Source organism: Telopea speciosissima, unplaced genomic scaffold (assembly GCF_018873765.1).
Source record: "Telopea speciosissima isolate NSW1024214 ecotype Mountain lineage unplaced genomic scaffold, Tspe_v1 Tspe_v1.0140, whole genome shotgun sequence".
NCBI classification, from domain to species: Eukaryota; Viridiplantae; Streptophyta; class Magnoliopsida; order Proteales; family Proteaceae; genus Telopea; species Telopea speciosissima.
The window spans coordinates 78,000-87,111 of NW_025317476.1; the positions used below are offsets into that span (position 1 = coordinate 78,000).

The window sequence follows — 9,112 nt, forward strand, 5'->3', positions numbered from 1 at the left end:
ATATTTCCAAGATTTAAGCCAAACAAAACGCAGGACCGAAATATAGAAATAAGAACAATTTATACCTAAAAAATCAGAATAAACAGATGAAAAATAAAGAGGGAGAGAAATATACCTGGGGTCTTCTTGGAGCTCCCTAGTGCAGCCGACAGCAGCTTGTGCTGATGAAGAAAATTATTTATTACAATTAGGGAATCAAAATGGGGAAAGGGATTTAATTACAAACCGGGAACTAAATTGGGGGAGGGGTTTAGTTACAGACCCACTCAAAGAGAATTAAATGAAACAAAAATAAACAGAACAGAATTAAAAAGGAGTCAATAATACGGATCACAGCAACACCCTTCACTTCACGGACGACGCAAGCCGAGCTCTCCGAGTTTAATTGGCACTGCCCCTCGCCATCATTTCATCACCATCACTGTTGTCTTCATAAATCTGAAGAGATCGGCAGTCAACACTTGGATTCATCTATATGCTTCACCACTTGGTTCAAACTTCATTAAAAAAAAGGAAGAGATGCATCGTCTCAGCTACTGCCGTTGCTCGAATCCCACATTTGAAAGAAAAGAGATGTCGGTTTCAGGATTACAGGGGAGAAATTGGTTAAGGTTGTTGGAAGGAAAAAATAAGAAAGCGGAAATGAAGTGGATCGGTTGAGATGGATGAGGGCTTGCCTAGTGGAAAGAAAGAGAACAGGTTAGTGGGTAAGAGATGGTAGGAAATGAAAATGGATTTGAGTTAAATTGAAAGAATAGAAAAGATGAAGATGGAGATGAAGGGTTTTCATAAAAATAAAATGGAAATAACAAAAACACACAAGAGAAAGAAGTAGATGAGAAGAGGACGATTTTCAGGTGAATGGGTTTAATGGGTTTAATGGAGGGCTTTTGGTGGAGGAAGACGAAGATGGGTTCATGGTCACAGAAGAGAAAAAAAAAAGTAAAAGAGAATAAAAGAAAATAAGAACCAGAGGAAGAAGACTGGTTTTCCCTCGCTCAGGGAAACCCCAACGGCTCTGTCTCAATCCATTGCCTTTGTTTCTTCAAAATCCTTCTTCCTTCTCCCTTCCTTCCTCTCTCCATTTTTTGCTAACTCTCCTCTCTTTTCCGTTTTCTCACTCTGTTTTCATTTTCCTTTTTTCCATCTCTACCTAATCCGAAGACCCATCTCCTCCTCTCTCTCCTCTCTCGGTTTTCACTCCTCCATCTCTGCTCTCCGTTTTTCTTTTTCCATTTTCCACTCTCTCCTTTTGGAATGACGAAGAATCTCTCCCTTTTCCTGTTTTTTTTTAACTTTCTTGTATATCTCCCTTCTTATCTCTCTCCCTTTTCTTAGGGAATCACGGCTCCACTCCCCACCCCCCCTTAGATTAGAATCTCTTTTTTTTTAATCCCTATCTCACCCCCTTTTTAGGGTTAGAAGAGTCCTTTCAACACTTTCCCAATTTACCCACTCTTATTTTAGATTTTTCTTCTTTTCTCTTTTTTAGTTTCTTTTATTTTAGATTTTCTTTTTTTCTTTTTTTTAGTTTTCTTCATTACCCTCATTTATTTTAGATTTTCTTTCTTTTCTTTTTTTAGTTTTCTTTATTACCCTCTTCCTTAGGTTTTTAGAAATTCTTATTGAATTCCCTATTTTACCCCCTCTTACTTTTAGGGTTTGTTTTAAATATTTATTGAATTTCTCATTTTACCCTCCTTTTTTATTCCCTTTAGTGACACCCACTTATGGACTTGGCACCAATGGGCTTTTTCATGGGTCAAGCCCACACATTCTCTCTTTTATGTTTGCGTGTCTGAGACAGAAATTACCGGCACTCCGTGTGCCATCATCACCAGAGATGGTGACAAAAATTAGATACCTATACTTTGGCATGAAGGTATAGTGAAGATACTTCTAAATGCATAAACTCAAAAAGTAATAGCAGAAAACTTTCAAAGAACAAAGCAAGAAAATTAATAGTAACAAACAAGAATGAAGAATATTAGAATAATAAAGCTGAAATAGGTAAAGAATTATATTTTTAATTAAAATGTCTTATAATTGTGATGTACTAGAGGGAACAACATGGTGCCTTTCCAAGGAAACCACCATCCTCTGACAAATTTATTGCATTTAATGGATGCATACAAGATGAGGTGTAAATACTTTTAGAGAAAATTCTGCCATAATATCATACTTGCTGGACTGTTTGTTCAAGTAACACTCTGAAAATTGCATTTTCAGATGACTGTAAATAGTGAACAACAAGAAGGAATTGTTCCATGTGCCAGTGAAGGTCATAGTTCCATGATCTATTTCAAATTGATTGCCTAAATTATGTAGGTCCACAGCATGGAATTCAATCCTATTTCCAGTTCCAAACCAACGTAATCATACTTCTTAAAGCCAATCTAAAATGTTGGAGTAAAATCACATTTAACACTTCGGTGGTGACCACCTCATTGTCCATACTTTACATACATTGAACCTTAAAAAGACAGTTTGGTAATTGTAAAAGTGCATCACAAAATGTAAAGGGGCAAAGCTTCATGATATCCCAAAGCTTTCCTAGTTCCGGGATAAAGGACAACTAGGACATAAAACCCTTATCTAACCTACAGAAATACTAGAGAGTTCATATATCTTTTTTTTTTTTCCAAGGCAGCTTTTAGAAGCTAATTGAAAAATGAATTCCAATCCTGCAATTTTTCTACTGCCATGGATCTTAAATGTGTCGCATTCATACAGAAAGAAAAAAAAAAAGTGATGCAGAACCAAGTGCCCACACCCGGAGGAAGAAGAAGAAGAAGAAGAAGCAGCCCTAAAATTAGGGCTTAGTTTGGGAGCCGTAGCTTAGGTTTGCATATTAGTATTTTTCATAGTTTTTATTTCAGCATATTTATAAACTTAAATAGAACCGATTCAAACCATGGTTCATTTAAATGATTTTATTAAATCTTTTATTTTAAGTTGTTAGGGACAATTAGGTCTTTCTATTTTAAGTTTTATTAGGTCCCCACCCCTCCACGGTGTAGTGAGGGAGTGTTTTGCTTAGATTAGGATTTGACCATTGGCCTTTTATTATAAATATTGAATATCGTGGGAGGCTCTCCACAGTTGATGAAATAAAAAACAAGACAGAATTATGTTGTCGCCATTGTTGCTGTTGCTGCTGCTGCTCCTTGAGAGCTTGCATCCTTGTGGTTCTATCAAGGTGGAAAGGATGGATGGATCTCCTACGACTTCTTGCATCGAGACGATCAGGAGGATCTCCATTGAAGGTGGTTTTATCCTTCTCCATTGCTCAAGCTTGCTGCCAGAGGAGTCTACTGCAGATTGAGTTTCAAATTCTGTTTCTAACCCTCTAATCCCTTCTCCAATCAATTCCCCTTTTATTTTGTTTGAATCCCATCAAAACCCTAGATCTCCATTAAACGTTAACTCATCTTAAATTTGTCTAGCCTTATTCCACCATCAAAATCCCTTCAAATTTCAAGCATAGCCTCTCCTCCATCAACCCTCTACTCGATCTTAGGTTGCTGCCCCATCCTTACATTAAACCCTAAAATCCCCCTCACTTCCATTAAAACCTAAAACAACCTAAAACCTGCCCAAACCTGACCAGCCATTAAACACCCCCCCCCATATTTGGATCGAACATCCCTCTCCCTACTTGGGAAACTTGACCTAAACCCTAGACCAAACCCTCCACTATAAACCCTAAAACTAATCACTTTCTCTTTTTCCAAAGCCCAAAACCCCAACCATAAATTTTCTAGAATTTAGAAACTCATTTAAACCTAACTCAACCTACACCATTAGCTTCCCCTAGACCTGCCTATCATTACTAAATAAGATTCAACTTCAACACCCTACACATAACCCTAGTTTTGACCTAAAACTACAATTATGCCCTATTGCAACTTCAGAACCAGCAGCCCCTTGGTTCCTTTATCATTAGATACTGGATATTTGGTCTCTAGTAGGTCCTTTGCCTATCTAGAGCTACATTAAAAAGGGTCTTAAAAATATCCTCAGCTACTAACAAAAGAAAAAAATGGCTCTCTGGGCTGGTTGTCCTCCTTAGTTCCATTATCTCTTATGGTATGTCATTAAAGTTTCTATATGAAAAGGTGCGGGTGAAGAAGATGTCCTCTATTTGGATTAAGGTTAGTGGAACTAAATCATGAAGCTTATAGAAGTTCTCAATAAACTAGAATGATCTTCAAATGTTTCTTTTCAAAATTAAGCCTTTTCAGTCATTGAAATCATCACATAGTTGACAGTAGCAATCTCTCATCCCAAACTAAAGTGGAGTCAAAAGATTCATAGCTAACATGCTTCCCCCGTCATAATTTGTCAAAACTGCTACCAACAATAACAGGGCCCACGAATATCTTCAGTACAAAGCTCTGTGCTCCAACCACCAAGAGGTACACCAATGCTAAGTTGTTGATTCCCAACCTTTAAGGTTCTACACATAATTATTGTAAATGGACTTTTCACCTCACAAGCTAAGTGTAAATTTACAATAAAAAACAAAAAAAGTATAATCTTAAATTTGTTTTGATAAACAAACCATAGAACTAACTTATAAAAGTTTATGTATCATTTTTCCTTTTTACAAAGCCCCACTACATAGTACATACTGGGAATTCTTTAATAAGAAAGAAATGTAATATATAAAAATTAAAAGATGCTAATTAAGAACAGAAAATATTCCCATCTGATTGTTACATACCAAAGTCGGAAAATTTCTTCCTTGGAGCATGAAGAAACTCAGCATACTCCGCTTTCCCATCATCCGTCTTGTGAAGCTGCAGCACCAAAGGCCTCCTCGTCACAATACCTTAACAAATTCCCCCAAAAAAAAGAAGAGCAGAAAAATGTCGTAGGGGAAGATATATAGAAATGCAGAATTAGACTCTCGATATTACCAAAAAGAAATCATATTTTTAAAATTTTCAAACAAAAAATAATCAACATTTACCAGATCCTCGGGGAAGGAAATCTCTCCCCACAACGCTTTCCAAGACGGACGATTTACCTGAACTCTTATTTTCCACCCAAAAAAAACTGCATTTCAGAAGAAAAACCCCAAAATGAAATTCGAAAAAGAGGAGATATGTTAATGTGCGTAGAGATTGAACCTGGCCTCCCACAACAGCCATGGAAGGAAGCGCTTCTCAGAGCGATCCCTCTCCTCCATGATCACCTAAAACTGTGCAAGCTTGTTGGATTCTGTTAACCAACCCAATCAAGCTCTCCATGGTCGCCATTTCGGGTCGAAAACTCCCCCAAGATCTCAAGTCTTTACAACTGCCACCAAAGAAACAACAATAAAAGCTGAGTTAGGATTGGAATCGAACCATGATTAAGAAACTACAGATGAGAAATAAGTGACAATCGAAAAGCGGCATTGCATTGTTTCAGAAGAAATTTACGAGATTGAAGTGCTTCGGACTGCTAGAGATTCAAATCTTGAGTGAGTGAGAGAGAGAGAGAGAGAGAGAGAGAAGTACAGGAGAAAAGAACGAATTAATAAAAAATAAAAAATAAAACAGTTGGAGACGTAAAAGTTCATGGTCGCTCACAGCTTCCTTGCATGTCTTTTTTATAACTATAATGGGATGTGTTATTTACTGGGAGGCCCCATATTTTACTGCATTCACAATTTTTGGACCCCCTTTCATTTTTAATTATCAGTTGTTTCCCTGGTTTTGGATTGTGCACTCGATGATGACTCCATCTCTTGACCATGGCATCTCATGTGCAAACCTAGGAACTGTAGACATCTTATTTTGTCATCTCGGAGGTATGCTGTGATGAATAGTTACTTTGGAGAAGCGAGGAAAATCCAATTTATGGTCGTATGGAATCATTATTTGAGAAATTGTTTAAATACCGTTAGAGGGTTGGCTTGGTCAAAAATGACAAAAACAACGTGTACTTTAAGCCATGGAAATGAACACCAACAAATCAAGTTCAATATTGGAACTGAAACTTCCACTTTATGCAATTTTGATCGCAAAAGAGTGGGGCCTTTGTATTTGCAATATTGTTGCTAGGGTAAAGACCAGCCTAATATATAGCCCTTAGACCTCCATACATGGGAACACAAATTTGATACACGGAGGGGTATATAGTTGAAGTGTACAGGTTGAGCATGCCGCTATCTTTCTTGGAGCCAACGGCTCAACCAATTGGGGGGGGGGGGGGGGAGCTGGCATGGAGGGGCATGGGGGACTTTTCTACAGGAGTGAGGAGAGAGGCAGACACAGTTCTAGGCACAATGCTAGCATGCCAAGGAATGCCCAACTTTACCCATAGTTGAAAGTGCAAAACTTGATGAATGGCCTATGGTTAGGATTGTCACCATATTCTTTGGACCATCATGGGAAGCTTATCTTCATGGGGGAGTGAAGTGGAATCTTTTCTTATATAACAAGTACATGTCTTGTGGTTATATAAAATAATAAAAATGCCCTTAGGTGGGATGATGGCTTAGGAATCAAGATATAGAATCACATGCCCAACAAAATTGGAAAGCATTTGCCACATAATTATATGAAGATCAACTCACACTTGGAACAACAAAGAAGTACTGGTGATAGGATTCATTATCTGTGATTCAAAGAGCCAATTCATTGTGGAAAAGGCATCATTCTCAAGGTGTGAAGTCCCTAACCTGAAGCCTAGCCCATCCTGACCTCGTGTTCACACATGCAATTCCAAGCCCAGAATTGTTAGGCTTAGCTCAACTTTGGTTTAGACGTCAGAGCAAGGCCTAAGCTAGGCCTGAGATTATTTTGTTTAAAACATTAAAAAAAAAAAAGGGAAAATGTTTTTTTGGGAGGGGGGCGCTCTCTCAAGATGACAGCGTGCGCGTTCTCATTGGTTGCCATGCATGTGGCCGCTGCGCTCCCCCATAGATAACGCTCTCCCATACAAAAAATTGGACATGTAAAAAAAATGTCTTTTACCTAAAAATTTAGCATGAGAACATTGTATTTTAGACCTCATAGATCACTAGATCAAGCTATATCTAATCCATATTGTACTCTATGTGGCACTCATACAAAGTCAATTTGGCATATTTTCTTCTCCTGTGAATGGTGTAAATGAATTTGGGCTGTTGGTCCTCTGGGATTGCGAGTGGAATGCAGCTCTCAATCCTCTCAAATAAACTTATGTGTCTCCTTCTTCTTATCTGGCTCTCTCGACAAACTTATGTCTATTTGGTTCTTCTCGGTGATTATTTTAACATGTTATTTCATTTGGGATACTCGAAACAAAGTTATTCAAGGATCAATTAAACCTGATCCTATTTTAGTTCTTAAGCAGGTGAATCGAATCATCGATGGTTGTGTAATCTTAACACTTCCCCCCCTCGTCAGAACTCTGTGGACATGGCTCTTACTAATTCATGTTTATCTGCCTATAACTACTTAGCTAATCTCTCTATTCTTTGTCATGACCACTGCATATTGATCTGTGCAAGAGTTGCTAACCCAACCTTAGTATCCTTTGCATGGGCTTATTCCTTTTTGTTTCAAGGACATATTGTTCTGATAGCTACAGGTTTTGAAAATTTTAAAAGCAAAGCGGAAGTAGAGATAGCTGGTATTCTAGCAGGAACCAGCCAAGTACAAAAGGATCACTATTCGATAACTGAACTATGGTGCCACCACAGAGAGGTTCCCACAATGCTGCTGACTCCTTCTAAAGAATCCTAGCCATCACTTTCCCTTCCCGCAATGCTTAAGTTCTTGCCATTTTTTTTTGTTGTGTTAACTAAGATGACTCGTCTGGATGATCCACGGGTCCTAATTATGCAGCATTTAGCTTTTTGTACTCTCCTGGAAAAACAATCAATTTGTACTAAGAACCCTGATGTATATTTTTTGAATTAATTTAATATTTCGTTTCTCGAAAAAAAAAAAAAAAACTAATACAAAATCACAAATATACTTAATCAACGACATATGTAATATGTATACTCCTTCACTTGATACATCAAACTTATCTTACATACAACCATGCTTCTATGGATGCATTGGGTCTATCCTAAAGCCTGGCTCAGCCTGACTTCGGGTCTATTGGGCTGAAGCTTGACTCAGGGGCAGAAAAACCCCAATCAAAGCCTGGAAATTTTAGGATGGGCTTCATGCGAGCTAGGGTTTTTGTGAGCCTAAGTTGCACTCCTACAAACTGTGGAAATTTTTATTCATTATGGATTAAGTTTTCCTTCACCCGTGGGGAAGGAAGAATTCCTTGATGTCACTTTATGATTGAACTCAATGTCATCATGAACTCTCATCCCTATTGTACAAGATCGAAAATATATTTCCCCATACTAATCAAAGGATTCAGATCTCTTTTGGGCAATAAGAAACTAATCCATTTATTTATTTCTAGAAAGAAAGTTCTCTATGGTGGAGTGTGTGCCACACTGAGAGGGGCAAAATGACCACCCTATCCCCCCCATAAAAGACAATAATGATCATCCTATTGATGCTGTTGTGCACGCTCCCATTGGCCCCCATGCCATGCTCCCCTGCAGAACTCTTGCCCTTTTTTCTATTACTAATTTCATGAAAAAAAAAATTACTCTACATATGGTGGGCCCCCTAGATGAACATGCCTAGACGAACATGGGCTTAAAAGGTCAAAATAGCCCAACCGTATAGATCAATTTCCTCTTGTGTAGAAATGGATGGATAAGGAAGAGATGATGACAAAAATATAAGGAGAGCCATGAGATTCATGCGTTAAGCTGACGAACACAAACTGCTCAATCGCTGCAAAAATTTCGACCCACCAGCCTTCCAAACGAAAACCTACCCTAATCCCCGTCTCTTCAATTTTTGATCTTTCAATTGCTCCATTCCCACCTTCACGTCCCAATTTCACCAACTTCTCTTCATTCCAGCTTCGTCGACTGTTCTCTGATACAAGGTATGCTCTCTTTGTGTGTGTTGGTTTCTGTACACCTTGAAAAAGTTTGGAATTATGAATTATCACTAGTAAAGGAAACAAAAATCCCATTAGAAAGAATGAGAAAAAACTACCAATTATGTCTGTGGAAGTGAATCTTTGGTGTCATTTGGGCGAGATGGGAATCAAA

The 9,112-nt window shown here is 38.1% G+C and overlaps 1 pseudogene; it reads right to left on the reverse strand.

Moving 5' to 3' along the window:
• LOC122647757 overlaps positions 1 to 5,479 on the reverse strand; it is a 28,552-nt pseudogene extending 23,073 nt beyond the window's left edge.
• Positions 5,480 to 9,112: the final 3,633 nt, after the last annotated feature.